Source organism: Protopterus annectens, chromosome 13.part0 (genome assembly GCF_019279795.1).
Source record: "Protopterus annectens isolate FY-2018-M chromosome 13.part0, PAN1.0, whole genome shotgun sequence".
NCBI lineage: Eukaryota > Metazoa > Chordata > Ceratodontiformes > Protopteridae > Protopterus > Protopterus annectens.
The window spans coordinates 759,083,119-759,103,749 of NC_056747.1; the positions used below are offsets into that span (position 1 = coordinate 759,083,119).

Consider the following 20,631-nt stretch of genomic DNA (forward strand, 5'->3'; position numbering starts at 1 on the left):
TAGCATCTCAGTTAAGTATTGCAGTATTTGAGGAATGTTAGGTATCCAAGGATTTTGGCCTTTAGCCTGGTTCCATGCACAAAATCTTTTCCATTTGTCTGAGTAAGTTTTTCTGGTGCTGGTGCTGGGCCTTCTGGCCTCCAAAATGACATTCTGGACGTCCTTTGAGAGAAGTGTTGATTGATAATTCAAGGTATTCTCCATGCAGCTAAATTTAATTCTGAGCTGGCTGTGAAGTATCAGAGAGTTTTTCTGAGTCTTCAGTAGTGGGAATTGAGGCAAAATCCATGGAGGGCTGTGAGTCAAGTTCCTTAGTAATGGGTACCAGTGCTGGCGTGGCCAGTCCGGAGCAATGAGGATCATTTGTGGTCTCTCTGATCGGACTTTCAATAATACCTTGGTCAATAGAGGTAGTAGTGGGAAGGCATAGACTGTCAATGCTGTCCAACTGAATGATAGGGCGTCCACTTTCCAGGCTAGGGAGTGATAAGTCCTTGTGCAAAATTTCTGTAGTTGGCAATTGTTGGGGGAGGCAAATAGATCTATGTCTGGACATCCCCACCTTTGAGTTATCATTGAAAATACTTGTGGGTGTAGTCTCCACTCGTGAGGATCTGCCATATTTCTGCTCAATTTGTCTGCCAATATGTTTTCCTTTCCTGGCAGGAATTGTGCTTGCAGTTGTACTTGGTAAGTCAATGCTGTGTTCCACAAGGTCATTGCCTGTCTGCATAAAGGGTAGGAGTGTGTTCCTCCTTGTTTGTTTATGTACCACATCACTGTGGTGTTGTCTGTCCTTATTAGTAGTTGTCCTGGATGCAAGAGGTCCTTGAAGGCTGTCAGTGCATTTTGCACAGCTAGCATCTCCTTTTGGTTGATGTGAAGATGCATTTGTTTTGCAGACCATTTGCCCTGTATGCACTTGTCCTGCCATGTGTGCTCCCCAGGCGTAGTCTGAAGAATCTGTTGTCATAGTTTGGTTTGCTGGAGGTAAGACAAAAAGGAAGACCCTTGTTTATTTGACATGCTTGAGCCCACCATAGGAACTCTTTTTGAAGGCATGGAATGAGAGGTATACTTGATTCGAGGCTGTGCCTGTGTTGAGACCATACACTTTTCAGGTACCATTGTAATTGCCTCATATGCAGCTTTGCATATGGGAGTAGTTGAATGCAGGATGCCATGAACCCCAATGCCTGCAGGATTTTCCTTGCAGTGAGCTGGGTAAAAGTTGCCATCTTTTTGAAGTATTGAGTCAATTGTTGTTCTTTGTCTGGCGTGAGAAAAGCCATCTGGGCCGTTGTATTTAAGCTGGCACCCAGGAATATTATTTGTTGTGAGGGTATTAGCTTTGACTTCTTTTTGTTTACTGTGTACCCTAGGCAACTAAGCAGCTTTATTACAAATGCCAGATGCTGTAATAGAATGTCCTTGCTGTCCGCTTGGATCAGGCAGTCGTCTAGATATGGGTAAATTTGTATTCCTCATTGTCTGCAATATGCAATTACTGATGCCAGGCATTTCGTAAATACTCTGGGCGCAGTAGATAAGCCAAAGGGCAATGCAGAGAATTGATAATGCGTTGTACCTGCCAAGAATCTGAGGTATCTTCTGCAATCTTGTCTGATAGGGACATGCAGGTATGCCTTTTTGAGGTCCAACGTTATCAGCCAAGACTCCTTGCCCAGCATGGGAAGAAGCTGCTGAAGTGTGAGCATTTTGAATTTGGGTACCTCCAGGTATGTGTTTAGAATTGAGAGGTCTAAAATGGGCCTCCAGGCTTTGTCCTTTCTTGGGACTAGAAATAGTCTTGAGTAAAAACCTTGACCTTGCTTTGTAGGTACCTTTTGAATTGCTTTCATATCCATGAGAGCTGAAATTTGCGCTTGTGCCTCTGCCCATTGGTTTGGAGGCAGATTTGGCATGCCTCTCATCCGTGGTAAAGTGTGGAAATGAAATCTGTAGCCTCGGGTAATAATATCCAGAACCCATTTGTCCTTTGTTACGATGCGCCAATTTTGTGGAAATAAAGCCAGTTTTCCTCCCAAAGGTGCTGCCAGGGCAATTTTGCTTGGCAGGCGAAGAGGGAAGTCATTGTGTTTGTTTCCTGAAGGGTTGAGATCTTCGTCTCCCCTCTTTGAGATGTTGTTTGCCATTGTCTAGGCCTGAAAGAACCTTGTGGCTGGCCTCTGCCCCTGCGCCTGTACCTACCTCTTTGGGGTCTGTCTGATGCAGGAAAGGACCAGTTTTTTGATGGCCAGTTTCTGCTGAAACGAGGAGGTTGTACCTGTAAGAAATCTTTAACTGTTTGCATAGATTTTGCCTTTTCTTCCATTTTCTTTAAAAATTCCTCTGCTTTGACACCAAATAACACATCTTTCTGCAATGGAGCATCCAATAACTTTGCTTTGACATGTTCTGGTAAGGCTTGTTCTTTAAGCCAAGCATGCCTACGTATTACAGATCCTGTGACAGCTGCTCTACATGAGGCTTCCAATGAATCAAAACCACACTGTAAGGTATGCTTTCCCACCTGTTCTGCTGGATGCAGCAAATCCTGCATCTCTTTCAAATCAGGTTGATCTGTCTGAGGGATCATTTTCTGTTTTAACTGTGTAATCAAGTACTGTTGGCATTTTAGCATGTGGAATTGGCAGTTTAAGGCCCTCATGGCCGAAGTGGCAGACGTATACACTTTCTTTCCCCATCTTTCTAATGCTCTGGAATCTCTTTCAGAAGGAAGTGGATTCTTAGCAGTAGAGGCCTTAACCCCTTTGGGACCCTGAGAAATGGTTCCTGGGTCTGCAGTAGGACTTTTAAATAGAAAGTTATGAGCATCAGGAACTCGGTAGTATCTGTCTGGTTTAGCTGGTGCTGGAGGTAAGGAATCTGGGTTTAGACTAGATTCGGAGTAAACATCATCCAAAATGTCTAAAACTGGAGGAATTGCAAGGGGTCTATGCTGTGGAAGAAGAAGAAACTCACGGAGTCTTTTCTTAGAGTCAGAGTAATCTTGGCCTTCCCAGTGGAAGTGTTCCCTCAAGGTGTGTAAAGTTTCCCCAAAAGAGTAGTCTTCAGGGGGGGAGACAGAGGGAATGGACTCTTCAGCATCTGAATCTTCATAAGGAGGGAAGGAGTAATCCTGGTCCTCAGAGTTGCCTGAGGAAATGGATGCTTGGTCAGAGGAAGGATAATCTTCCTCCAGTCTAGGCCTTTTGTCAGGTGGGGGTTGGGATCCCCTGATAAGGGTAATTAAATCCTCAACCATCTTAAGCATCTGTTTTTTAGGCATAGGGGCCTGTGGGGGGGTGTGTGGACCCGGCTTCCTAACTTTCAAGGGAGCTTTAGCATAAGACTTAGTAGAGAGTTGTCGGTTTGAAGACACCTTCAGAAACCGAAGGCCTATCCAAAATTTCCGGATCACCGTCAGGGCTGGTGTCCGAGGGGTGAGGTGGAACCAGTTCCTGAGGCCCAGCTGCTTCGGTCTGGGAGGCCGTCAGAATTTCTGAATAAGCAGTAGTCAGGGGCTGCGTAGGCGCCTCGCTGAAAACCGGAGAACCGGTGTCAGGCCTGGCTGAGGCCTCAGTAACTGGTCTTGGCTGTCTGTCCTTATCTTTGCGTTTTTTAATCAGTGCTGATGTCGGTTGTTCCGACGGCATGCTATAGTTAAATTTTCTGCCAAAATAATGCTGGGCGAAATCTGCCCGACGCTTAATTGTATGTTTGTTGAACCTAGCACAAAACCGACAACCAGAGAGGTCGTGGTCTGGGCCTAGGCAAGGAATACAATAAGAATGAAAATCCTTATGAGGTATTTGCTTCCCACAAGAAATGCAATTATTAACTTTGTCTGACATCGATCTGAGGCAAGAAAAGTTCCCCAATGGGGTACTTAGCTTTAGAGAAGACTTCGGGCTGAAATTCGATTTGAAAATCTCGGACCGGCACTTGCGAACTGCTTCTGCTTCGGGCACCGCGCGGCAAGAAAGACTGAAGAAAATGGCGTTGGCTGCCTCTTTTATACCCCTGTCGCACTGACATCAGGGAAGAAGCGACGACAACCGACGCCGGACCAAGGCTTTGGGATTCGGCCGACTGCGGGACCGCCTGACGACAGGATAACCCAAGTGTGATGACTGCAGCAGTATAACACGATGAACATCTGCTTCGGACAACACATGGCAAGAAAGACTGATGTAGTGGCGGTGGCTGCATGTTTTATACCCCCAACGACCTGACCTCAAGGAAGAAGAGACAGCATCTGAAGCAGAAATCCGAAGACTCTGGTATTCAGGCCGGCTGACGGCTACCTGCAGGCAGATAACCCAAATGTGATGACTGCAACAGTGAAACACGAAGAACATCTTAAGAGTAAGAAAAGTTTCTATTATACATTTTGGCGAGGAGGGTTGAAAAATTTGGGCAACCAACTTGAATTAACTTCCTGCTTTCTTCTAAGCTTTTACGGACCTCGAACAACAAAAAGTTCGCTCAGGAGAACCAAATAAGGGTACAGACCTAGTACCAAGAGAAGGTGGAATAACAAGGCAGTTTAGTTTATTGTGCAAAAATCCAAAATTGGTGTCCCTCCTTTAAATAAACTTCAATGGTGGGCTTTGTATTTGTTTTAGTTCAGTAATCTGAAGAAAACGTTCCCATTCTCTAATAATTACTTCCCTGATGTTATGTGAGTCACCCGTATAATCCATTATGTATGCCCCTTCGTAACTAGGGTTAGAAACTAAGTCATTGCTGTGAGGATTCAATGTTTCATCCTGCCCTAAAATAGGTGCAAATCTCCCTTTCCTACCCAGGACCACTTCTTCTATAATGTCTTGAATAAGGTTATCAGGGTAGCCCCTGTCTCTGAACATCTGGGAGACAATCTCAACTTCCTTTACAAAATCCTCTTCCTCAGAGGTCATCCGACTAATTCTAACTAACTGTCCTTTGACCAAGTTCTTTTTCTGAAAAAATGGGTGACCACTATTGTAATGGAGGTAGGAATTGGAAAAAGTTTTTTTCCTGAAAACTTTAGAAGAAAAAGAGTGGTCAAGTTTGGTCAAGGAAATGTCCAAATAAACTAGTTCACTATTATTAAAAGAATGTGTAAAATCCAAAAAATCAGTGGTTCCTTTGAGGTATGTGAGAAATTCTAGCAATCTTTCATAAGAATCCTGCCAAAAAATAACAATATCATCCAGAAAACGTTTATATAAACACCAACAATGGGAAAACTCACTGTTGGTAACAAATAGTTTCTCCCACCAAGACAAAACAATGTTTGCATAAGTAGGGGCACATTTTGCCCCCATAGCTACCCCTCTTTCCTGTTTAAAAAATTCGCCCTCAAAATACATAAAATTGTTTTTAAGTACTGTCTCCATAAGCAATAGACAGGTGTTAAAATCATTAGAACCATAATTACCACTCTCTCTCATGCTTTCCTCCAGCCATAAAAGACCTGTTTCATGAGGAATAGAACCAAAAAGGTCAACTATATCCAGGGTAACAAACAATAGGTTGGAATTGAAAAGTTCAGGTTTTATATGTCTTAAAAAATCCCATGAATCCTTCAAGATGGTAATCCCTTGGTTTGAGAGGGGTTTCAATTTTACATCTAAATACTTGGCTAGGGGAGCAGTCATAGATGCCTCTGAGGAAACTATAAGTCTTAAAGGTGGGTCCGAAGGATCCTTATGGACCTTCGGAATACCAACAACTGAGGGTGTCCTGGGGTACCTATTGTACAAAAAATTAAAAGTATCCAAATCTATAGATTCTTCCAATAACAAATCATTTAAAAGCAAAGCAATTTTAGAGTGAGCTATGTTTACCTCGTTAATAGAAGCCTTGGAATATTTTGAATCATCTAGTAACATATCTTTCATTTTAGATTCGTATAAAATATATAGTCCATTAAAACCGTACCCTGGTTGGTTTTTGTTCTATTTGGGATGGCGGAGTTCTCAGGGGCTGACACCGAGACCGAGATTGACTTTCGAGGCGGGGAGAAGGGTGAGCTCTGGAAGGTGATTGGCCAGTTATCGCAACTAGTTGAATTGCTCACCCCAGCATGTCAATCAATTATAGCTATGGCTTACTGTCGGAGCGTTTGTTCAGGTGTTAAACGCTGTGCAATTCATTCGAATACGGAAGGAAATGTTAACCATACTAAATCGAAACAGGGTTCCTCTGCTTCTGTTAACCCTGGTACACAGGATTATGATGATTTTCCACGTTTATTACGGTCCAACAATACCGTTAATGAAGCTAATGATGGTCCTGGTAATCTGCGCTGTTTGGACGATAGAACTGGGGATCTTCCTTCAGTACAAGGTGACTTTATTGATAATTATTTGGCTAATTATGATGGTTTTATTGGCTAAAACTATTCCTTGCATACTATCTACCCAGGGGTCGTTAACCAGGAAAGAGATACCCGAACCTACAGGGAAAGTTTGGATGCTTTGTATTTTTATATGGACAAATTCAAAAGACTTGGCTGTGATAATACTTTTCTTAAGGAATGTATTAGTAAAAATGTAGTTCCCAAGGGTTTGAGGTTTTGTAAATTTCCCAAATCGGGTTGAAAATGGTTCTGCATTTCATTCTGAACTTTTAAAAATTTTTGATAAGTGTGTTTTAGATATTGTTAGGGCTCTTATTGTAGAAAATGAAAGAATTAAGACATTTATTGTTGAAGAATATGGAATCTATTAACTCCGCTATTATGCAAGATCTTCTGTTTAGTGTTGAGCCTGAGAAAGCACTATATTTTAATATATTTAAACAGATTGATTCAGACTGTAAAAACAATATGAGGAGAAAGCAAGGAAAACTGGAAAGGGACATTAAGGAATATCATAATGGTACTGCTTACCCCAAACCAAGGCCTTTCAATTTATACACCCCAGAAGGTTATATAGGAACAAATCATAAGCCTACAATCAATAGAAACTCGGTGGGGGATGAAAATAACGAAGTTTTTACAGAATCCTATCATCCAGACCCTTTGGATTTTCCACCCCTCCCCCGGAGATCCAACAGAATTCGGAACAAGAAACCTGTCTATTACAATCAACATCATTATTACAGGGGGAATCCCAGATATTATCCAATACAGATTCCAATGTTGGAATCAAACACTATGGTAATATTTTTGAACATAGTAATTATAAGATTTTTAATTATAGTGCTGAAGTAATTAACCTGGATCATTTTAAATTGTTTTCCAAAGGTTTTAAATATATACCTGTCAGAAAAGGTAATATTCCCCAGGCTATAATTGATATGAAGTTGTTTTTACGTAAAAGAAACTTGGCCTTGGTGTTGGCAGATTCACAACCTGTACATGGACAGTCCATTTTTAAGAGAAAAAGTATCTACAACCCACCTCTACACCCACAGCTTAAAAACCTAGAAATTATCATGGAAAGGGAGATCAGGAATACTATTAATACACATAAGATATATTCAAACCTTTCAAAGGATGAGAAATTGGTGTTGAACCAACTTACCAATAACAAGTCTTTAAGAATTATGCAACCAGATAAAGGAGGGGGTACAGTTTTAATGGACTATATTTTATACGAATCTAAAATGAAAGATATGTTACTAGATGATTCAAAATATTCCAAGGCTTCTATTAACGAGGTAAACATAGCTCACTCTAAAATTGCTTTGCTTTTAAATGATTTGTTATTGGAAGAATCTATAAATTTGGATACTTTTAATTTTTTGTACAATAGGTACCCCAGGACACCCTCAGTTTTTGGTATTCCGAAGGTCCATAAGGATCCTTCGGACCCACCTTTAAGACTTATAGTTTCCTCAGAGGCGTCTATGACTGCTCCCCTAGCCAAGTATTTAGATGTAAAATTGAAACCCCTCTCAAACCAAGGGATTACCATCTTGAAGGATTCATGGGATTTTTTAAGACATATAAAACCTGAACTTTTCAATTCCAACCTATTGTTTGTTATCCTGGATATATTTGACCTTTTTGGTTCTATTCCTCATGAAACAGGTCTTTTATGGCTGGAGGAAAGCATGAGAGAGAGTGGTAATTATGGTTCTGATTTTAACACCTGTCTATTGCTTATGGAGACAGTACTTAAAAACAATTTTATGTATTTTGAGGGCGAATTTTTTAAACAGGAAAGAGGGGTAGCTATGGGGGCAAAATGTGCCCCTACTTATGCAAACATTGTTTTGTCTTGGTGGGAGAAACTATTTGTTACAAACAGTGAGTTTTCCCATTGTTGGTGTTTATATAAACGTTTTCTGGATGATATTGTTATTTTTTGGCAGGATTCTTATGAAAGATTTCTAGAATTTCTCACATACCTCAAAGGAACCACTGATTTTTTTGGATTTTACACATTCTTTTAATAATAGTGAACTAGTTTATTTGGACATTTCCTTGACCAAACTTGACCACTCTTTTTCTTCTAAAGTTTTCAGGAAAAAAACTTTTTCCAATTCCTACCTCCATTACAATAGTGGTCACCCATTTTTTCAGAAAAAGAACTTGGTCAAAGGACAGTTAGTTAGAATTAGTCGGATGACCTCTGAGGAAGAGGATTTTGTAAAGGAAGTTGAGATTGTCTCCCAGATGTTCAGAGACAGGGACTACCCTGATAACCTTATTCAAGACATTATAGAAGAAGTGGTCCTGGATAGGAAAGGGAGATTTGCACCTATTTTAGGGCAGGATGAAACATTGAATCCTCACAGCAATGACTTAGTTTCTAGGCCTAGTTACGAAGGGGCATACATAATGTATTATACGGGTGACTCACGTAACATCAGGGAAGTAATTATTAGAGAATGGGAACGTTTTCTTCAGATTACTGAACTAAAACAAATACAAAGCCGACCATTGAAGTTTATTTACAGGAGGGACACCAATTTTGGGTTTTTGCACAATAAACTGCCTTGTTATTCCACCTTCTCTTGGTACTAGGTCTGTACCCTTATTTGGTTCTCCTGAGCAAACTTTTTGTTGTTCCTGGTCATTATTGTTCGCTTTCATCTCTCTATTTGGCTTTTACGGACCTCAGCAGATGAAGGAACAAAAAAACACCTCTTTAGCCATTATCCAGGGGAGTATACAAGGTCTCAGGCTTTGCCATCCTCTGGTAAATTCTGAGAAAGTAACCAGGCAAATCTGATTACTGATAGGTAGCAGTTGCTCTAAAAACAGGATAATCAGCATCAAATACATTTTAGAGAATGTTTGGTTACCAAAGTCACAGACAATATTAACTCAGAGATGTTGCAAGATGCCATAATCTCAAGAAGAAAGGTCAGCAATTAACCTTCTCAATTATCAAAGGAAGCCAACAGAAATTGAGACGCAAGCCTAACAGTTCGTAATTCTGAAGACCAAAGTGGAAGAGGTATAATATTTCTTTAAAACTTATCAAGGCATTTCCCAGATTGTCAGAAGGAATAAGGCAGGTTGCAATAAAGATCTTGGCAGAAACTGATTTTGACAGAGAAATTTCTACACAATCTAACCTGGGTTTCAAAAAAATTGTGGGAGTGGGGTATATTATACAATTTATCGAACTTTCTGGGAGCAGGTGGCTTATTGTGAAACAAATGCTGGTTGCAAAGAATGCATCCCCCAAAGCTGGCAACACAGAAGGAGCAAAGTACAGTTGTGTACACTTACCATAAATGTAGATGTTAGAGTGTATTCACTGTTGCAGTCATCACACTTGGGTTATCTGTCTGCAGGTAGCCCTCAGTCGGCCCGAATACCAGAGTCTTGGGATTTCTGCATCGGATGCTGTCACCTCATCCATGAGGTAGTCAGGGGTATAAAACATGCAACCGACGTCATTACATCAGTTTTTCTTGCCCCAGAAGTCAAAGGTCCAAAATAGAAAGCAATCAAATGGCGTGGAACACCTCCAAATAAGGTAAATACCATTTCCATAAGATAAGGCCAAAAAAGAGGATAGGTAGAAAGTATAGAAAGACAAGGGGCTGGAGGAAGGGTAACAGGACTGCAACAGTGAATACACTCGAACATCTACATTTACGGAAAGTGTACACAACTGTACTATGTGCTTCGTATTTCACTGTTGCAGTCATCACACTTGGGTTGATTCGCAAAGCTGAGGAAGGGTGGAGGCAGTCAAGAAGTAGGAGGGCTAGCTAGCAGGCCTTGTAAGACTGGTGAGGCAAATCCAGCTCTGGATTTGGAAAAGATAGGTAAGTGGTAATGCTTGGTGAAGGTGTGTGCAGAACTCCAGGTTGCAGCTTCCAGGATGTTCCTGGTAGGAACTTCCCTGAGAAAAGCTGTAGAGGTTGAGGTAGCTCTAGTGGAATGAGGCCTGATCCCGTGGGGTAGGTTTTCCATAGTGTTTGTAGCAGAAATGGATGCAGTGTGCTATCCATTTAGAAATGGTTGGTTTCAAAATGGCCTTGCCCTCGGCCCCTGTAGCAAAGCTGACCAGCAGCTGATCAGATTTTCTGAAAGGTTTAGTCCTGTCAAGGTAGAACCTGAGCTGTCTGTGCATGTCCAGGGAGTGCAGGATCCTTTCCCCTTTATTCTGAGGATTAGGAAAAAAGGTTGGCAAATGGATGGATTGGTTTAAAGCCACACTGGATACCACCTTGGGCATAAAAGATGGGTTAGTCCTGAGGGAAACCCTGTCCGCATGGAAAATAATGAAGGGTTCCACAGCCATAAGGGCCTGTAACTCAGACACCCTTCTTGCTGAAGTGATGGCTAGCAGTAAGGCTGTTTTCCAAGAGCTGTAGCAGCAGGCTCAAAAGGGGGAAGCGTGAGCTTCTCTAGTACAAAGTTAAGGTCCCAGGCAGAAGTGGGAGCTCTCCTTGGGGGTCTTAAATTGTTAGCTCCTCTCAGAGGGTGAGAGAAGAGGGGTGGCTCAGTGTTGTAATGAACTGAGATGGCAGAGGCATGAATCTTGATTGATGAAAAGGAGAGGCCTTTGTGGAGCAGCTCTGATAGGTAATCTAGGGTTTGAGGCAAGGTGGGCATGGCTGTGTCCTTCCCCTTGAGACTGGCTGCAAGAACAGTACCCATTCCACTTTTCTGAATAGGATTTCCTAGTACTGGGCCTCCTGGCATCAAGGATAACATCCAGCACCTGCTTGCTGAGGGTTGCTGGTGATGTATTCAGGGAATAAGCCAGGCTGCCAGGTTCAGAGTTTGCAGCTGAGGATCAAAATATGTCCCTCCTGCTGGGACAGCAGAGAGGGGGTCTGATGTAGGTGCCAGGGTAGCACTGATGTCAGACTGTGTAGGAGTGGGTACCAGTGCTGGTGTGGCCAGTCTGGTGCAATAAGGATTGTCCTTGGCCTGTCCTGTTTGATCTTGAGGAGTACCTTTGGAAGAAGGCACAGAGGGGGAAAGGCATACATTGAGAGGTTTTCCCATGTGAAGGATAGGGCATCCACTTTCTAAGCTTGGCTGTGGGGAATTCTGGTGCAAAATTTGTTTAGGTGATGGTTTTGGAGGGACGCAAAGAGGTCCACCTCTGGTGCCCCCCACCTGGTGTATTAGAAATTTGAATAAGTCTGGTTCCAGTTTCCACTCGTGTGGGTCCATTAGATTTCTGCTTAAGTTGTCTGCCAATGAATTTTGTTTGCCTGGCAGGAACTGAGCTTGCAGGTGCACTTGGTTGCTTAAGGCTGTGTTCCACAGAGTCATGGCTAACCTGCAGAGTGAGTTTTCCCCTGCTTGTTTATGTACCACATAACTGTGGTGTTGTCTGTCTTTATCAAGAGTTGTCCTGTCAGTGCATTCTGTACAGCTAACATTTCTTTTTGATTGATATGCAGGTGAATTTGTCCTGGGCTCCATTTGCCTTGAATGCATTTGCTTGCCACGTGAGCCCCTCATGCATAGTCTGATGTGTCTGTTGTCAGAGTTTGGACAGTGGGGGGTTGTGAGAAAGGGAGTCCCTTGTTGTGGTTGCAAGCCTCTGCCCACCAAAGGAACTCTGTCCTTAGGCAAGGAATGATAGGACTCGCTGCTTGCAGGTCCTGGGAATGTTGACACCAGAGACTTTTTAAGTACCACTGGAGTTTCCTCATATGTAGTCTTGCATATGGAATCAGTAAAATACACGAGGCCATGAACCCTAGGGCTTGCAGTACTTTTCTTGCAGATAGCTGGGTTTGGGTGGCTAGTTGTTTGAAATAAGTTGTCAAATAAACCTGCTTTTCTGGAGTGAGGAATGCCATCTGGGAAGCTGTGTTCAAGCTTGCTCCCAGGAATACAGTCTTTTGGCTGGGTACCAGACGTGATTTCTTTTCATTGAAGGTATACCCCAGAGAAGTCTCTTTACAAATGTCAGGTGCTGAAGGAGCAATTCCTGACTGTCCGCCTGAATCAGGCAATTGTCCAAGTATGGGTAAATTTGAATATTTCTCTGCCTGCAGTAAGCAATGGCTGGAGCCAGGCACTTTGTTAATACCCTGGGTGCAGTAGATAAGCCAAAGGGAAGCGCAGAGAACTGATAGTGCATAGAGCCTGCCCTGAAACGTAGATATTTCCTGCAAGATTCCCTTATGGAGATGTGCAGATAAGCTTCTTTTAAGTCTTGGGTGACTAGCCTGGAGTCCTTGGCTAGCATAGGAAGGAGCTGCTGGAGTGTAAGCATTTTGAATTTTGGTATCACCAGGAAGGTGTTTAGGGATGACAGATCCAGAATAGGGCGCAAAGTGTTATCTTTCCTGGGCACCAGGAACAGCTTGGAGTAGAAACCCTGTCCCCTTTGCTCTGTTGGCACAGGTTGAATAGCCCTGATACTAAGAAAAAGTACTTGCTTTTGGACTTCTGTCCACTGGTTTGGAGGAAGGTCTGGCAATTCGCTTGGGGTTGGCAGAGAGTAGAAATAGAATCTGTATCCCTGGGATACAATGTTTAAGATCCATCGCGCCTGTGTAATATACTCCCAGTTTTTTGCATGCAGGGAGAATTTTCCTCCTAGGGGTGCAAGTACTTGGGCATGGCTGGGAAGGGTTAAGGACAAGTCATTATGAACTTTTTCCATAGGGGGTTGGCTTACCACTCACAGTTTTTAGAAGGGAGCACTCCATTGTTTAGATCTGTGCATTCCCTGAGACTGTAGTCTTTGTGGTCTGTTGGCCCTGGGTTTGGGCTGAGAAGGTCTGAAAGAGACTGGAAAGGACCAATTTTTTGAAGGCCAATGCCTACTGAATCTAGGTGGCTGTACCTGTAGGAAATCTTTAACAGTTTGCATGGATTTATCTTTTTCTTCCATCTTTTTAAGAACTTCTTCTGCTTTGAGCCAAACAAACATTCTTGGTTTAATGGAGCATCAAGTAATTTTGCCTTGACATGGTCTGGCAAGATTTGTTCCTTCAACCAAGCATGCCTTCTCAGAACAGACCCAGTGACAGCAGCCCTGCAAGATGCTTCTAAGGCATCAAAACCACACTGCAAAGTATGTTTACCAACTTGGTTTGCAGAATGCATTGTCTTGTAAGTCCTTATTTTCTGCACAATCAGGAATCAACAGCATTTTTTTTTGTTTAATTAGATCAATAATATGCTGCTGGTACTTCAACATATGAAACTGGCAATTTAACGACCTGATGGCAAGAGTTGCTGAGGTATATACCTTCTTACCCCAACTGTCTAGAGCCCTAGAATCCCTGTCTGAAGGGGTAGGGTTTTTGGCTGTAGAAGCCTTAATACCTTTAGGTCCCTGAGAAATGGTCTCTGGATCTGCAGTGGGATTTTTAGAGAGAAATGTGTGAGAGTCAGGTACTCTGCAGTATCTGTCAAGCTTTCTAGGAGCAGGTGGTAAAGTATCAGGGGTAAGGCTGGATTCCATGAAGACATCATCTACAATATCCAGGACAGAGGGAATAGCTAGAGGCCTATGCTGAGGCAAGTCTAAAAATCCCCTGAGTCTCTTTTTGGACTGTGGATAGTCCTGGCATTCCCAGCAGAAATGCTCTCTTAGGGAATGCAAGATTTCACTGAAAGAAAGGTCCTCTGGGGGGGGGCTGAGGGAATTGACTCCTCTGCATCGGAGTCCTCATAGGTAGATAAGGGTATGTTCCTGGTAATCACAGTGGTCAGAGTCATCAGACTCATGGTCTGAAGAATCAGAAGGAAAATCAATTCTTTGTCTTTTAGAGGGGGAAGGCAAGCAAGTATTAAGGTAGTCAGCCATTCTAAGCATTTGTTTCTGTGGCATGGGAGCTTGAGAATGTGCTTTGGTCGTTGGTTTCCTAGGCATAGTGCGAACTCTGGACCTGAGAAATTTGGTAGATTTAGTCAATAATGAAGTAGTCGGTTTAATACTAACATCGGAAGGTCTGAATACACCCTCAGTAGCTGGTGCCTGCACAGCGGTTCCAAACCCATCCAAGGTAGAGACATCCGCAGGTTCCATAGTCGAAGAAGCATCTCGCGGTATACCGAACTCCAAATGGGTCTCAGTAGAGGCCTGGAATCTGCAAAAGCAGGTAGCAGGGGCTGCGAAAGCGCCTCACTGAGTACCGGTGGACTGGCGACTAGCTTAACAGAAGTCTCGTTGGCAGTTTTGGACCTATGCGGTCTGTCTCTGTCTATCTTTGCGTTTTTTCGGAAGGTTGGTAGTCGGATGGCTTACTGACGCCATTTCAGAATACGGTGAACAAGAGTGAAAGAATTTAGAGAAAAATGACTATAAATAGTTCGGGTGTTGAATAAGGCACAAAACCGACAGCGAGGGACGTCATGGTCTGGGCCTAAATGGGTGACGCAGTAAGAATGAAAATCTCTGTGAGGTATTTGCTTTCCACAGGCAAGACAATTGTTAACTTTTTCTGACATTGGTTAGAGCAAGAAAAAAGGATCCCCAACAGGGTACTTGGCTTTAGAAGACTTCAGGTTTGAAACTTGAAAATTTCAGGTAGCTGCCGACCGGCACTTGCGAACTGCTTCTGCTCTGGGCTCCCGAGCGGCAAGAAAAGCTGATGTAATGGCATCAGCTGCATGTTTTATACCCCTGATAACCTGACGTCATGGATAAGGCAACGGCATCCGACGCAGAAATCCCAAGACTCTGGTATTCGGGCAAACTGCAGGCAGATAACCCAAGTGTGATGACTGCAACAGTGGAACACAAAGAACATCTGCAGGTCGAGGAAAGTCCACCTGTAACAAATTATAATACCCTTGATGGAATTCTGTTATTTCTGTTGTCCCCACTGAAACAAGCTCTTCACTCTGGCAATAACAACAGGAAAAATATGACAATTCAGGAGGGGAGCTTGATAAATAACTTTGTTCAAAATCAGACTCCCTATACTATGGTGTGGGAATTTGAGAAATACAGTTTAAATATTGTCTCTCAGACTACAGATCAGAATCTGAGAGAGAGAGAGAGGAAAATGTTTTCCTTTTTAAATGGGGGGGGGGGGACTCAGCATGTAAAGACTAAAAGGTTTTTAAATAAATGTTTAGCTAAGACAATGCTTTATCTGCTTTAAGAGAAGATGATATCTAACCTTATGTTATTCTGGCAGATTCCCCAGAAAAAAAGAGCCTTTAAGGACAGTCCATTCCATGGGAATGAAGCTCCTTACAGTAGCTCAGAAAAGGAGGTCCACCTATCCCCTATTCCAATGCCAGTAGGAGTGGTCCTCTCTTACGTGAAAATATCCAAAAAGGATGTGCCTGCCTGCCTGCCTGCCTCCCAGTCCTTAGCAGCTTCCTGAGAAGCAGCACCAGGGGGACCAAGAGAAAATGAGTAGTTGTTTGAGGAACATCAGACGGCCACAGCAGAGTTCCCATCAGCAGCTGAGACAAAGGGGAAAATGGAGTCAAGACCAAGGCCCCCCGGAAAACTTTTATTTCTTGCATCTAAGAGAGAGAATGACTGAGTTACTGGACCCAGATCCATAATCTTGCCCCAAAATGTGTCTGACAAGAGATTAACAGAGCTCAGAAGAGTCAGTCTCACATCCTGAAAGAAAATTAACTTCTGAGCTAAAAATTTTTAGTGACAACCATTAAACACTGTAACCATTTGAAATGTCGTCAAGACCCGCAAGTCCTAAAACACGGGCACTAAACAGAAGAAAAATTAACTTATATATACTAAGTCCGAGATGGACATTTCTCGGAACATTTCCTTTTCTCCAAGGTATAACAATCTCGGAGTTGGTATATATAAGTTTGTGGGGTGAAGGACCCCCTCCCTGAAAAAAAGAAGTTTAAAGGAGAAGAGTGGTCTTCAGTATATTTGCTCTTTCCCTGGAAAGAGCACTCTGCATTTCTAATGCAGACATTTCAATATGAAGCCACTGAACACACTAGTTCCAAACACCAATACTTTTTGACAGAAATGCAACATTTTTTTTCCTCACAAAAATGGTAAATTACAAGGGAATCCCCACAAGGACCCAGGACCCTTTGTCTACCATAAACAGTGTCTGACAATTAGGTACCAGATGCTTGAAGAATCAATCTTAAGTCCTTACACAAAAGTTAAGTTCTGAGGTAACATTTGTTAGTAACTACCAAACATACTAGTCCCAGTCCTGAACAACTCTTTCTGATAGAAAAGTAACAATTTTCCTCACAATATATGTTAAATAATAAGGGGCCACCCCACTCACAGGGAGTTGGGTCTGTGTCTTCCACAAAAGGAGTCTAGACAAGCAGGTAGTGGAGTTTATGATGATCTGTGAAAGCAACCTGATAGGAAAAATAAGTTTTGAGGTAAACATTTTTAATATCAATCCGCAACCCACAAGTTCTAGCTCCTAGCCAGATTCTCACACACACACAAAAAAACTATTTGGAAGACATTTACTAGAAGGAACTATGACCAAACAAGGTCAGACTTTGGCTAAAATTTTTAGTGAGGACTACTAACACCAGTTCTAGCCTTTAGCAAATGTTTTTGACAGAAAAGAAAGTATAGTTGTGTAAGAACTATAAGAAGATGTCAAAGTGATCATTGTTGCTATACTACTAACAGATGGGATATCCTGCCAAGGATAGTCATATGTCTGGCCAACATACCAATGCCTAGGTTTCTTCCTTTCACACACTACATCTAATGTATAACCTCATCCCAAAGGAGGCAAAAGATATACAAGGGGACATTCTTGCCCCAGACCAAAAAAATGAAGCAGAAGTACATGCAACTATATATAAATGTATAAGTCAAAAAAGGATGTGGGGAGGAATGGTAAAATAAGAATCCTCCCTCTGCCCCAAAATGAAAGGAGAGTGGGATGTAATACTGCAACAGTGATCAGTTGACACTTACTGCTATGGTAGGTTTTAACACATCTTCCGTAAGGTAGTGGCTAAATGGAATGAAAACACTACTGTGCAGAGAGTCAGATTCAAGTTGTGCAAGATCGGGGTGAACTAGAGAGCCTCTGTTCTATGCAAGCAAGTCCATCCTGTGAGGTAATTTGTGATGACTGCACCTAGCTAAGTGAAACAGAAGGAAGAACCAGTGCTGTCTGGGCCAAAAGGGAGTCACCAGGAAGATTTTTGGCTTGTCCCATATTGATTTTGATAAGGATTTGGGGAAGTAGAGGAAGTGGAGGGTATTCATAAAATAAGTTCCCCTTCTAAGAAAACAACATGGGGTCTGTCCTACATGCCTGCAAGTATGGCACACTGGAACAGAAGTCAGAGTTACCTATTGTGTACAGAGGCACAAAGATCCAATTTGCGAAGTACCTTGCTGATGGGCAATGTTCAGAATGCCCTCCCTGTTCAGCATCCATCCGTAAAGGTCAGCTCTGGATCTGCTAAAAAATCAGCCGTAGTGCTCTTTTCTGATGGGATATACACTGCTTGAAGGAAAATGTGTTGAACTGATGCATCTCATACAAACAGGGCCAGTCTGCTAAACTTTAACACTTAGAGCCTTCTTGCTTATCTACCACATTACTGTGGTGATGTCTGTATAAATATGAAACCCTGGAATCCAGAGGTAATGCAAGGATTGAGAAGCTATGACAAGGGCTTTTCCTTTATATTTACGTAGTCATTTTTCTCTTTAGGTGACCAAATTCCATGGACTCTGATGCTCTTGGAGTGAGCCCCAACAACAGATCTGAAACGTCTGTCAATATCTCCTGGCAAGGGGAAGGAGCCAGAAAAAATACTCCTGGATTGAGTGAAAACTTGTTGATCCTCCTAAGAAATTCCTTCTTGATGAAGGGTAATACAGGAACTGGGAAGGTTAGTGAATGATCGTGCTGAGTCCAAACTGACTTGAGATACCACTGTATCTTCCTCGCATGGAGAATGGCATAAGGTGCCACCGAAATTACTAATTCCATATACCCCAGAGCTCTCAAAAGCTCTGTTGTAGAGGTCACATGCAAGTGAAGGCTGTTCTGAAAGTAATCTGAGAGGACTAGAACTTTCTCTGCAGAAAGGAAAGATGTTAGACAGAGTACTGAGTCTGCATCCAAGGAAAATCAGATCTTGGGATAGGCTTAAGCAAGACTTATTGAGGTTCAGAGTGAACCTAAAATTGCTTACAAGATTCATGACAAAATCAAAGTCCCTTAATAGAATCTTTTGGGGAGAAGCTTGAATCAGGAGATCATCCAGATAAGAAAATATATGAATTCCTCAAAGTCTACAAAGGGCAATGAAAGGTGCAAGGCACTTTGTGAATACCCTTGGGGCAAATGAAAGACCGAAGAGTAAAAGAGAAAAATGAAAGGGATATGAAGAGACACAGAAACAGAGTGTTTCCTGAATTTTAACAGGATTAGGAAGGTAAGCGTCTTTCAAATCCAAAGTCACCAAAAAGGCTTGCAGAAGATCACTGGAAGGATCAACAACTTGAAACTTCGAATTTTAAGAAAGGTGCCGAGAGAAGAAAGGTTAAGAACAGGTCTCCAATTGCCCTCATTTCTGGGAACTGGAAACATTCTTGAATAACATCCTCTTCCTAATATATGAGGGGGCACAAATTCCATTGTCCCCTGAGTAAAGTGGTCTTTTAGAAGAGGGTGAATCTGGTTTTAAGGAGGATGAGGCAACATGGCAGACTTGGCAGAGAAATCCAAGACATTTTTGGAACAACTCTGAATGATGGACAGAACCCATGTCTCTGATGTTATGAACTGTCTGGTTAGGAAGGACCAAGATATTCTTTGAAACACAGGAGCCTGAGATTGACTGAGGAAATGGTGGTGGGGGTAAAGATTACTAGTCATAAGAAGGCTGGTTTGTCAGGGAAGTGAGGTTTATAACCCTTGAAATCCGGTAGAGGCTTGTCCTGAAATTTCATTTTATTGTTTTTTTTTTTTTTTTAATTCTGAGATGACTTTTGACCCTTGTGAACAAAAGGACCAGCCTTAGTAGGGTGGTTTCTCTGCAGTTTAAAAGGATAAATGAAAAGTTTCTTGCATAACCTTACCTTTCACCTGCAAAGTCTAAAACTTCTGCAGCACTACAGCAAAAGTTGCTTAACCAGAAAGGCGCCCAGGAGCTTAGCTTTGACATCCTCAGGTAAGGTGGAAGTCTAATCCAGGAGAATCTACGAACAGACCCAGTAGCAGCTGCTCTAGAAGAGGCATCAGCGGTACCATCATAAATGCATTTAACAGAAAATCTAGCAATGTGACAAGCAAACTTAAGAGTCAAGGCAGAAGACTCAGTGTTCAAGTCCCCCACATCTGAGGGGACATTGCCCAAATTTCCCAAAAATGACAAAATATCGGACTATATGGGTTTCGTAACTGATAGTTTGAAAATACAGCCTGGCAAAGGTATACATTTTTGCCACATCTATCAATAGCTCCACTATCTTTAATAGTGGGCAAAGTATTTGATGAGGGACGCAGTTCTGTAGGCTTTTCAGTGGAAAAGAAAATAACATCTCTGGATCAGAGGTGGGATACTTTTTCAAGTATTTTTCAGTGTCTGGAACCTTGTAAAGCCTACTCGATTTTGGGGACCAGATAAATGACACTTAGGATTAAGAGAAGCAGTAGAAAACATACAATAAAGCTTCCAAAGCAAGAGAAATGGCAAAGAATGTAGGCATCCCCATCTTTTCTGAACATCAGACAATTAAGAACCGTTCACACTGAAAATGATGCATTACGATAAAGACAGTATCTCCACAAGAAAGTTCTTCCAGAAGAGAATCAAGAGACAAAGTATTATCATCAGCATCAGGGGCATAAGTTACTGGGGAATGGGTTTCAGAAGAACAAGCCAAGGAATTATCCCGGTCAGATTCAGAATCCATGCTTTGCCTTTTGAGAGGAGGAGGAGAGGCAGCAAAGAAGTGAAAGATGCTTCAGGGGTACAATGGCTTTGAAAATCCACAGTGAAAATCCTGTCTTTCTTTCTAAGGATCCATAGACGCCTGTGGGTAAACAGTATGTTTAGACTTTAGACGTCTGCTTCTTAAGCTGGATGCCTACCCGTACAAAACATGGTGGCTCTAACCCTTGCTATACCTCGATCAGGGAACCAGGAACAAATTCTCTAACCAAGATCTTTGGTATGCCCTTAATTTACTCTGAAATAATAAGCTAATATTAACCTTCTCACCAGAAGTGGACAACTGGCCAGACATGATAAATGTGCAAAATGGCTGCACCACAGTGGCCTCCGACTGGATCACA

The 20,631-nt window shown here is 42.3% G+C and overlaps 1 protein-coding gene across 4 annotated transcripts in view; it reads right to left on the reverse strand.

The window, feature by feature from the left end:
* GIT1 (GIT ArfGAP 1) overlaps positions 1-20,631 on the reverse strand; it is a 1,727,505-nt gene that overhangs the window by 1,155,808 nt on the left and 551,066 nt on the right. The gene's annotated exons all lie outside the window — the stretch shown is intronic.